The following is a 12,500-nucleotide window of genomic DNA, read 5'->3' on the forward strand; positions in this document are numbered from 1 at the left end:
AGTGGTTGAGGTTTATTTTTGCAAAAATACCTCAGCATTATAGCCCAGCCCTGTGCAGTTCGAGTCCTTCTGGAATTTACACACTTACAACAGGGCATTCATCGGCCGTTTGTTAAAGGAAGGATCGGAAAAGACTATTGATGCAAGGCACTTTCAGTACATGGATCAGTGGATCATGGATCAATTTCCTCCTCCATTTCACAAGTGTAGGTAAATGCGATTAATATGGCTCCCCCCTTGTTTTTTCTAGCTTGCAAATTATGTATTTGGTTGGGTTTTGTTGCTTACGATACCGATATTGCAGCCATCAGTCCGATCCGATACCGATATAATCCGATATCAGAACAAATATGAATACTTTATTTTTACCTAATTTGTTGAGTGGAATGTATGAAAGGCTAGATCAAACTGAGAACAAGTCAGCAACAGTAAGTATGAAAAAAAACAACCAGTTTATTAACTATTGGTTGCATAAATGTGAACCTTTTACATAAGAATATATAAAATGAATTAAAGAATAAATATTAAGACCCTGAAAAATATCTTAGTTGAATAAACAAAAATACATTTTTAAAGTGCAAAATGCTAATTAAAGGTCACTTCAGTTATTTATTTATACCATCAGCAAAGAGTAGAAACTGCTGAGAGCAGGAACATAATAAAAAAATATTGTTTATTAAACAACTGCTAAAGGTTCAGTGTCCAAAATTTCAATTTCACAAACAGCTTCTTGATGAATTTTTGATCCAGCTGAGCTGAAAAATAGCTTTCAAATTTCCTTTCAGAGTGTTCAAGTAAAAAAATTAAATAAAGAATAATAAATCCACTATTTCACTCCTATTATCCATGTGCACGACTGACATGTCAAATCTGCTCCCTCTCTTGGTGCTGCTGAGAGTTTGAGATTGAAAGTTTACGTATAAAATAATGTAGAAACGCAGCTAAAGAAAGCAGAATCCGGGACATGTTCGGCGATTTAAATCTTGGCTGAATGCAATTTTTAAGTCCCAAATAGAGGACATGTCCGGGAAAAAGATAATTTATTGTAGGCTTTTTTTCCCGCATGTCCTCGCGCTATTTTCAATGCTAAAGTCAGAGCAGGTGTCCAGTCTGGCGGAGACTTTTCTCATGCACACAGAACTGGACCGCTGAGGTAAAGTTTTATGTGTGGGAAGCGCTGGTGAGGATTTAGGTATCACACTGGATGAACCACGATATGCCATGACCGAATTGAGGCTCACACAATGTGTGCTACGTCGCCATTCTGTGCCTTATGTTGCCTAGCAGACTTATGCAAAACAATGTAAAGATCGCTTGACGTGAAGTAAATAAATCAGTAACGTTAGAGATGTGCCGTTGTTGCTAGCGTCAGCGTGTGCTACCGTCACAATAGATTTCTATCGTAATACACCATAACTTAGTGTGAAGAGCATGTTAAATCTTAGAGACTTTGCAAGCAAGCAGTTTTGTGATCACGTGGGCTTTGCACGCTGGCTCTGGACGCTGCTGGATAGAATAGCTGTTACGGAGTTTGGAGAGTATCGGACTGCTTATATTGGAGATTTTTAACGCAGTCCGATATAGTTTTTTGGACTGATATTGGACGAATTTCCGATATCAATATCGGATTGGGACATCCCTACTTGTAACTGCTTGTACTGTATCTGGTTAACTCTTTATATTCTCATATCGTGTCTAATGCCACGTTGAAAACGCGACGCCTGCCGCTTTGTTTATGGATTGAAATGCCTTTGTGAGCTGTTCCACTGCCGTTTGGGGTTAGGTTTGGGGTGAGGGGCCAGAATAAGCTGAACCGGCCCTCTAGGCGAACGGCAATCACGCCACCCCTAACCCGAAAGTGAAAAAGAAAGTAATCGGTTCGCGGATGAAAGTGGGGACCGGGTGGGAGTGGGGTGGTTGTCGTGGATGGGGTGGTTGTCGTACCTTTGGTACCCTTTTAGCAGTGGAAATTCAAGCCTGATAAATGTGACCCATACCAATCGGTGTAGTTCTGTACTGTACTACTCAGTGGAAATGGGCCATCACATGCTCATTGACCAGGCGGGAGCCCTGGGCTCAATTATCTACGAGCTCAGGGTTCTCTCCTAGGACAGTATGCCAAATCTGCTATTATTATCAAGCAATATCTAAGTGTGAACTCTTGAAAACATTTAGTAAATCCAATTAAATGTTTTTTTGTTTAGTACCTTTAGATGTTTGACTCCAAATAAATGCTGTTCTACTTGATTTTCTATCCAGTATTAAATCAGACACATTTCATATATGCAGCCTTGATGGGCATAAAAACACTTTCAAACATATTTGTGCATATTTATTCCAAGAAATTGCTAAAAAATAATTATCTTAAATTTTAATAATATTTTGCAATAATGCTGTTTTACTGTTTATTATTATTTGTGCTTGTTTAATAAATAAATGAATAAATCAAGTGAAGCCTTGGTGCACATAAAAGCCTTTTGTTTATGTTTATTTATTAAATAAATGAATAAACGAGTAAAACCTTGGTGAGCATAAAAAGATTTTCAAAAATATTCGTGCATATTTATTCCAAACATTTACTAATATTTTATTAAAATAATTATTTTACATTTTTTTTTTATATTTTACTCTCCCCGTGTTGGCGTGGGTTTCTTCCGAGTGCTCCGGTTTCCCCCACAAGCCCAAAGACATATGGTATAGGTGAATTGGTTAAGCTAAATTGTCTGTAGTGTATGTGTGTGAATAAGTGTGTATGGATGTTTCCCAGTTGGAAGGGCATCCGGTGCATAAAACATAAGCTGGATAAGTTGGCGGTTCATTCCGCTGTGGCGAACCCAGATTAAAAAAGGCACTAAATCAGAAAAAAACAATGAATGAATGTAATATTTTATTATTATATTATTATATTATATATATATATATATATTATTAATAATATAATAATAATTTATTATTTAATGTATTATTAAATAAATCATGAGAGTCGTCTTTACCTTTAACTGCCCTACCGAAAATAATAGTTTGGATTGCATTTCTTAATTTCTAATGTCGTTAGGTAACACACTAAATGCATTTTTTTAACACATGCCATAATTTCTAAAAATATCAACCTCTACCAAATGGTTAATATGTCGACTTGTGGTAAAACTACCAGAATTAATACATCAGAAAATCTGAAAAATATGAAGTATAAAAACATAATCAAAATAAAACATTTTTGAATACTAAATCATCTTTGTTTTTTGTAGTATGCCATAAATATTTCAGATCCTCATTTAACACATTTACTTTTACAATACAACCCAAATCAAGTGTAGTAGTGCAACAGGATTATGTTTGTTTGCTTTTTTTTTTTTTTTTTTTTTTGGAAACCAACAAAGCTGTGTGTGTAAGCCATAATTTAAAAACATCTGGTGAAAACTTAAATGTCAATTGTTTTAAACTCAGTTCCTGGAGGGCCACAGCTCTGCATAGTTTATCTCCAACCACCTCCAACTCACAGCTGCTTAATAGTCCATAACACCTTATCCTTGAACACCTTGATTAGCTGGATCAGCTGTGTTTGATTAGGGTTCAAGCTAAACTGTGCAGAGGTGCTGCTTTCCAGGAATCCAGTTTGAGACCTAAGTTAACATCACCTTTAGAAATACTGTTTTTGAGAAATATGGTGAGGTATTTAATACTTATTATATGTATGAATGCATGTATTTAAAACCATTAAAATTTATTTTCCATAAAAATAACTTTGGGTAAAATTAGGAATTTTTGAAGAATTGTTAAACTTTATTTATTTATTTATTTATTTATTTATTTATTTAATTATTTAATTATTTATTTATTTATTTGGTTATATATTTATTTATTATTTGATTATTTATTTGATTGTTTATTTATTTGATTAATTATTTATTAATTTGGTTATGTATCTTTTTTGAAGATAAATTTTTTTATTTGATTTATTTATTTGATTTTTTTATTTATTTATTTATTTTATTATTTATTCATTGTATTAGATTTTTTTATTTATTGATTTGAATGTTTATTTATTTGATTTAGTTATTTATTTATTAGATTTTTTATTTATTTACTTTATTATTTATTAACTTGATAATTTGTTTAGTTATTTGATTATTTACTTTATTATTTATTTATTAGAATATTTGATTATTTATTTGTTTGATTACTTATTTATTTGATTATTTATTTATTTAATAATTTATTTATTTTATTGTTTATTTTTTATTTATTTGATTTATTATTTATTTTATTATTTAGTTATTTGTTTATTTATCTTTTATTTATTTGATTTTTTTATTTTTTTATTTTTTTATTTGATTATTTATTTATTTATTTGATTATTATGAGTTAAAATTTGATTGGCTGTCATAATTATGATTGGGTTAAGGTTAGGTTTACAGTTCAGAATTAGGGTTAGACACTCATTTCTGACAGCTGGGGTTAGTGTAAAGTGATAGACTTGTGTCAGTCAATGTTTTTACAATTAGAGCTGTATCTAGGTGGGTGTTCATTTTGGGTTGAGTTTGGGGATGGGGGATTGAGTCTTTGTGCAGTATAAACATCATTATATCTATGGAAAGTCCTCATGAAGACAGCTGTACCAGTGTGTGTGTGTGTGTGTGTGTGTGTGTGTGTGTGTGTGTGTGTGTGTGTTTGTGTGAAGGAGAAACTCGGGTGACATTTAATCTGAAGAATATTTGAATGGCTGTCAGTCTCGGAGCTGAACAGGTTATCATTAATGAAGAATTGTGCTTCTGCTCGCTCTCACGTTGTCTCGCTTTCCCCCCATTTCCTCGCTGCTTTTCTGCGTTAATTAAACATGAAGCGAGCTGTAGGTATAAATGGCACCCCGTCGGGTCGAGAGCGGCGTGTGGAGACGTCAGCAGATGAGTTGATAAATACAGATGTAGAAGATGTTCTGATGCTGAAGTGATCGGGATGTGTTTGTGCTGATCGGGCCATCGGTGTGCATGTGTGTGTGTGTGTGTGTGTGATGAATGAGTGTAACGTGAGCGCGGTGAGTAATGCTCACACCTGAGAAACTGCAGAGAGAAAAAGAGCTGCTGAGCGAAGTGACAATCCTCTGTTTAGTCACTGTGGGAAGCTGAATGTTAATGAGCAATCAGTATGGAGATTACCAGCCGCTGGCTATAAGAGTCCTTTACAAGCTCACACACACACACACACACGCACACACAAAGAGTGGGATTTCATTTCAAAATAGCACACAACAGAAATACATGCAAGGAATAGGTCAGCTAAAAGTGAACTCGATTACCCAACTTCATGTCGTTATAAACCTGCATGGCTCTTTGTATTGTGTGGAGTAAAAAAGGAGATATTTCACAGAATCACCAAGCTGCTCAGTTTTTGTTTGGGTTTTTTTTTTTTTTGCAACGAAAGTGAATAGTTAAGATTGTACTGTACTGTATGTTCACACGCGAGATCCAGATGGAGAAGTAAAGGAGATACTTCACAGAATCACCAAGCTGCTCAAATTTTATTTTTGTAGGGTTTTTTTGTTTTTTGGAATGAAAGTGAATATTAGATGATGGTACGGTGTTCACATGCAAGCTGCTAATGGAACACGAAAGGAGATAATTCACAGAATCTCCAAGCTGCAGTGAAAGTGAATATTAGAGGCTGATAGTGTATGTTCATGTGCAAGCTTCAAATGGAGCAGATAAGGAGATATTTCATAGAATCACCAAACTGCTCAGTTTTTGTTTGGTTTTTGTTTGTTTGTTTTTGCAACGGAAGTGAATATTTAAGATTGTACTGCATGTTCACACCCAAGCTCCAAATGGTGAAGTAAAGGAGATATTTCACAGAATCACCAAGCTGCTCAAATATTGTGTTTTGTTTTTGTTATTTTTGTTTTATTTTTTATTTTATTTTTTTGCAATGAAAGTGAATATTAGACGCTGGTACGTGTTCATATGCAAGCTGCAAATGGAACACAAAAGGAGATATTTCACAGAATGTCCAAGCTGCTCAGTTTTTGTTTTTTGTTTTTGTTATTTTTGTTATTGTTTTTATTTTATTTTTTTTTGCAACGGAAGTGAATATTTAATATTGTACTGTACTGTATGTTCACACCCAAGCTCCAAATGGAGAAGTAAAGGAGATATTTCACAGAATCACCAAGCTGCTCAAATGTAGTTTTTTGGTTTTTTTTTTTTTTTTTTGCACTGAAAGTGAATATTAGACCCTGGTATGGTGTTCACGTGCAAGCTGAAAATGAAACACAAAAGGAGATATTTCACAGAATCATCAAGCTGCTCAGTTTTTTTTCTTGGTTTTTCTTTTTACAATGTAAGTGAATATTAGAGGCTGATAGTGTATGTTCATGTGCAAGCTTCAAATGGAGCAGATAAGGAGATATTTCACAGAATCACCAAACTGCTCAAATTTTGTTTTTGTAGGTTTTTTTTTTTTGCAACGGAAGTGAATATTTAAGATTGTACTGTACTGTATGTTCACACCCAAGCTCCAAATGGTGAAGTAAAGGAGATATTTCACAGAATCACCAAGCTGCTCAATTTTACTTTTTGTTTTTGTTATTTTTGTTATTTTTTTATTTTTTTTTTTTGCAATGAAAGTGAATATTAGACGCTGGTACATGTTAACATGCAAGCTGCAAATGGAACACAAAAGGAGATATTTCACAGAATCTCCAAGCTGCTCAGTTTTTGTTTTTTGTTTTTGTTTTGTTTCGTTTTTTTTTTTTTTTTTTTTGCAACGGAAGTGAATATTTAATATTGTACTGTACTGTATGTTCACACCCAAGCTCCAAATGGAGAAGTAAAGGAGATATTTCACAGAATCACCAAGCTGCTCAGTTTGTTCTTGATTTTTCTTTTTATAATGAAAGTGAATATTAGAGGCTGATAGTGTATGTTCATGTGCAAGCTTCAAATGGAGCAGATAAGGAGATATTTTACAGAATCACCAAGCTGCTCAAATTTTGTTTTTGTAGGTTTTTTTTTTTTTGCAACGGAAGTGAATATTTAAGATTATACTGTACTGTATGTTCACATCCAAGCTCCAAATGGTGAAGTAAAGGAGATATTTCACAGAATCACCAAGCTGCCCAATTTTATTTTTTGTTTTTGTTATTTTTGTTATTTTTTTATATTTTAATTTTTTGCAATGAAAGTGAATATTAGACGCTGGTACGTGTTAACATGCAAGCTGCAAATGGAACACAAAAGGAGATATTTCACAGAATCTCCAAGCTGCTCAGTTTTTGTTTTTTGTTTTTGTTATTTTTGTTATTGTTTTTATTTTATTTTTTTTGCAATGAAAGTGAATATTAGACGCTGACATGGTGTTCACATACAAGCTTTTGTTTTTGTTTGCGCTTTTTTTTTTTTTTTTGCAACGGAAGTGAATATTTAATATTGTACTGTACTGTATATTCACACGCAAGCTCCAAATGGAGAAGTAAAGGAGATATTTCACAGAATCACCAAGCTGCTCAAATATAGTTTTTTGGTTTTGTTGTTTTTTGCAATGAAAGTGAATATTAGACGCTGATATGGTGTTCACAAATGGAACACGAAAGGAGATGTTTCACAGAATCATCAAGCTGCTCAGTTTTTTTCTTGGTTTTTCTTTTTACAATGTAAGTGAATATTAGAGGCTGATAGTGTATGTTCATGTGCAAGCTTCAAATGGAGCAGATAAAGAGATATTTCATAGAATCACCAAACCTGCTCTGTATTTCGTTTGTTTTTTTGCAGTGAAAGTGAATATTAGATGCCGATACTGATACTAATACTGTGTGTTCACATTCAAGCTCAAAATGGAGCACTAAAGAGATATTTCACAGAATCACCAAGCTGCTCAGTTTTTCTTTTGTTTTTGTTTTTGTTTCATTTTTTTTTTTTTTGCAACGAAAGTGAATATTTAATATTGTACTGTACTGTATGTTCACACCCAAGCTCCAAATGGAGAAGTAAAGGCGATATTTCACAGAATCACCAAGCTGCTCAGTTTGTTCTTGGTTTTTCTTTTTACAGTGAAAGTGAATATTAGAGGCTGATAGTGTATGTTCATGTGCAAGCTTCAAATGAAGCAGATAAGGAGATATTTCACAGAATCACCAAGCTGCTCAAATTTTGTTTTTGTAGTTTTTTTTTTTTTGCAACGGAAGTGAATATTTAAGATTATACTGTACTGTATGTTCACACCCAAGCTCCAAATGGTGAAGTAAAGGAGATACTTCACAGAATCACCAAGCTGCTCAAATTTACTTTTTTGTTTTTATTATTTTTGTTATATTTTTTATTTATTTTTTTGCAATGAAAGTGAATATTAGACGCTGGCAAGTGTTCATATGCAAGCTGCAAATGGAACACAAAAGGAGATATTTCACAGAATCTCCAAGCTGCTCATTTTTGATTTTTGTTTTTGTTATTGTTTTTATTTTTATTTTTATTTTATTTTTTGCAATGAAAGTGAATATTAGACGCTGACATGGTGTTTACATGCAAGCTTTTGTTTTTGTTTGGGTTTTTTTTTTTTTTTTTTTGCAACGAAAGTGAATATTTAAGATTGTACTGTACTGTATGTTCACACGCAAAGTAGTAAGAATCTCCAAGCTGCTCAGTTTTTTTCTTGGTTTTTCCTTTTATAATGAAAGTGAATATTAGAGGCTGATAGTGTATGTTCATGTGCAAGCTTCAAATGGAGCAGATAAGGAGATATTTCACAGAATCACCAAGCTACGGAGACCCGGAAGGGACATAATGGTGGCGAAAAAAGAGAGTGAGAGAAAAAAAAAACAGTGATAGAAAAATAAAGGAGCAAGCTTCTGATTGGTTAATGCAGCGTGAATGTCCGCTTAAGTTCTGATTTTTGAACTCGAGCAATACGCTTAGTTCGCACCGTGCCATTCGGGCGTATCGCACCACATGATGTCTATTTGTGCCTATGCATCGACATGTAATTCACTCGCGCTTGACGCTCCTTCCGCGTCTGGTGTGAAAAAAGCATAAGACTTCTATTAGATTTTCACTGACAACCCAAGTTTAGCTTCGTTTTAGCCAAACTGTCTGTGTTTAGGTGTCTATTAAACATCTATTAAACAAAATCGTTCGCTCGGAATATGCAGATTTATATTAAATACCGTACACCCTTCAAAACATAAAATAAAATAAAATAAGGTTTCAACCATACATATAATAAAGGTGTAATTAATCCTTACATTTGTCTCCAAAACATTAGACCCCCAGCACAACCAAAAAAGAGTGTATTATTTATACATAATATATTTAAAGGTGCAGTAGGTGATCTTCCACAATGCTAACAGCTTAGCATAAATCTCTGAATCACAGTCCCTCCCCCTGCCGTCTAGAGCCACGCCTCCTTAAACACGAGCACAGCAAAAGAACCCTCTCTCATGTGTTAAAAGCGACTATAGTGCTCGTCCGGCTGCGAGCAAGCCAAACTGACATGCCATTTCAGAGCGAATATTTAGAGTTGCATGGTAAACAATATAGGGAGAGACTAGGCGGAATAGCAGTATTTACTTAAAATAAAAATCTACATTATCGATGCTGTAAAAGGACCTTATGAAACTGAAAATAGTCTTATAAATTTTTCATCGGAAGATTTTAGTGGCTGAACAACACTTCTGTTAAGATATAACCCATTTGTAACAATATCAGCTAAAGTTACATCAACTTTGCATGAAGCTAACTACATTTAAAACAGAACATTACCTATAAGAGAAATCCTTCAGACATGGGGTCATCCTTTCTCCAGCGTGCAATAACTCCAGTATTGTTTCAGGTTTTTAAAAAGTTTTCATTCAGCAGGTTTTTACCGATCTTGCATGCATGCGCCCTCTCTTGTGAACGTGCAGCACAAACAGCGGTCGGCGGAGCTGCGTACAAACGGCTGCGCAGTTGTTCAAATCTGCATTTGCTGACAGACACTTTGGGCTACTTATCGGAATTATGAGAGATGTCGGCCCGACTCTAATTAATTGGATGAACATTTTTTAGTTTTATGCCTTACCCAGAATACACAAATACATATAAATACATTTAGATCTTTTACTGTAATCATTACTATTAGACTGTGAAGAGACTTTCAACCAGCACAACAAAAAATTATTCTGAAGACAATCACCTACTGCACCTTTAATATTATTCTAAGTAGATCTTGTTTGTTTTTGTTTTCCTGCAAATTAGAATGATTCTTGAAGAACTATATGATGCAGAAGTTTGGGATAAAGGTGCTAATAATTCAGCTTTCATTCACAGGAATACATTTTAAAAAGTGTTCACATAGAAAGCTTTTATTCCAGATGTTAATGAAACTCTAATATTAGATTAGATTAGATTAAATTAGATTAGATTAGATTCAACTTTATTGTCATTACACATGTACAAGTACAATGCAACGAAATGCAGTTTAGGTCTAACCAGCAGTGCAATAGCAGCAAGTGCAGGATACAGGTAAGTTATAAAGTGCAGTTATAGAAAACTATGGTGATATTTACAGATGGATGTACTATCAAAATTATATACAGGTTGGATAAGCTATGAGCAGATTTACAATATATGAATATATGTGCAGGTTGCTATTAATAATCAATAGTGTGCAGATAAATAAACATGATTACAAGTGTATATGTTACAATATATCAGTGGTTCTCAAAGTGGGGGTCGGGACCCCTTGAGGGGTCGCGGAACAATGAAGGGGGGTCGCCTGGTGATTTCCAAAAATCTACTTATTATTATTATTAGGCCATAAGAAATACCATATTTTATCCATAACCAACTGAAGAGAAAAAAACAGTCGTTTATACTTACTATAGTAGCTTCTTTATTTGTTCTATTGGATTGCAGTCCCTGGGTAAATACATTATATTAAAGACAGCAATAGCGTCAGATGCAGCAGATTGATTTATAACACCAGGTTAAACTTTCTGGCCCATTTACAGCACTGACATTAGGGTTGGGCATCTAAGCTATAATGCCGATCCGATACGCATCTCGATACTAAGAATACGATCCGATATATTAGCGATACATTTGTGACATATTGCGATGCAACACGATACGATTCACACCCATATCACGATACGATGCGATATTTCAGCACTAACTAATTAGATCAAGTTTATGAGATGATGTGAAAGAGGATGCTGTGCCATTGAATGAGTTTGATTATTTATTAACCAAGCAAAACCAAGACTTTTTTTTACAAACTGGCTTTTCTCTCAGAGCCAGAGTGTCAGTTTACAGTAGAGGGCCATTTTAGAACATATAGCACATATTATTTAAGTATTTTCAAGATAAACAGAATGTATAAGTGCAATATATATTAAAAAAATATGTATATATTTGCACTCTTTCAACATAAATAAAATTAGCATTGCACAACAAGAATTGTGATTTAACTTTTCAACTATGAAAACAAGTTTTACAAAGATATATTTTGCCACTGATTATTCAAAACTTAAGGTTGTGAACTAGCAGTGTTATGCTGCGTTGAAACATCACTGTCACTGTAAACAACAGGCTAATAAAAATATAACAAACCAGCAATCTTCTTGCTGTGAGGTGGTCAAACTACCCACTGTGCCACTGTGACACCCAATTATTTTTATCATTATTATTATTAATATTATTATTATTATAATTAAATAAAAATTAACAGGAGGAGGTGTTTAAAACCTTCGTTCTCCGTGACACTAGGCTGAATATCTTTGCAGATGAACAATGCAATAGCATTCGTTATTGGCGTAGAGCGAGCAGAACTGTTGCGCATGGAAAAAAAACTTGCAATGCTTTTCTCACCACTTTTGGAGCTGGTTGAAGCAGTGCGAAAGCCGGGGATGCAGAAACACTGGAAGATGCTTTCACAACAACACCGTGGCGCCGCTTCAAGTGAGATATCAGATTAGTCGTACTGCCCGCGTATTTTACAGATGCGCGGCCCATTTTGCAAATTGCATCTGTCCTGTCATGTCGTCCATCCTTAAATCCATAATGTTGCTTGCCATACTTTAGATTTAAAACTCAGTGGGGAATAAAATGTTTGTTTTGCTTCTCGCGCTTTCTGAGGGCGCTCCACTAGCTTCATCCGCACACCTGATACACTGAGTTGTAGTGTGTGCACATCCGCAAATCCGTTGCTAAGGCTTACTTTATGTAGGTCGATTAAATTATGCGCCAAAAACAGGTTGACAACACTTGTTAATAAATAAAAAATACATTCTATATTAAAAATATAAGCTGTATCTCGGAAAAATCGATGCATCTCGCAAAAACCGATGCATCTCGATTTGCTTCCAAAATTTCATTCATCCTCTGCTGCTCAACCGATGCACTCGCATCGTGAACGCGCATAACCGCGTATCGATACATATCGGTTAATCTTCCCATCCCTAACTGACATACATAAAAAAAAATTAAACGAAGAATAGACTTTGGTCTATTGGTGTGTGTGTGTGCCATTGCATG

General features: G+C 34.4%; 2 protein-coding genes across 13 annotated transcripts in view; both read left to right on the plus strand.

Moving 5' to 3' along the window:
• Positions 1 to 12,500, plus strand: part of smad4b (SMAD family member 4b) — a 724,234-nt gene that overhangs the window by 588,481 nt on the left and 123,253 nt on the right. The window lies entirely within an intron of this gene.
• unc5ca (unc-5 netrin receptor Ca) overlaps positions 1 to 12,500 on the plus strand; it is a 473,679-nt gene that overhangs the window by 425,095 nt on the left and 36,084 nt on the right. The window lies entirely within an intron of this gene.

This window comes from Danio rerio, chromosome 5, assembly GCF_052040795.2.
Source record: "Danio rerio strain M-AB ecotype USA chromosome 5, GRCz13ab, whole genome shotgun sequence".
Taxonomy (NCBI): Eukaryota; Metazoa; Chordata; class Actinopteri; order Cypriniformes; family Danionidae; genus Danio; species Danio rerio.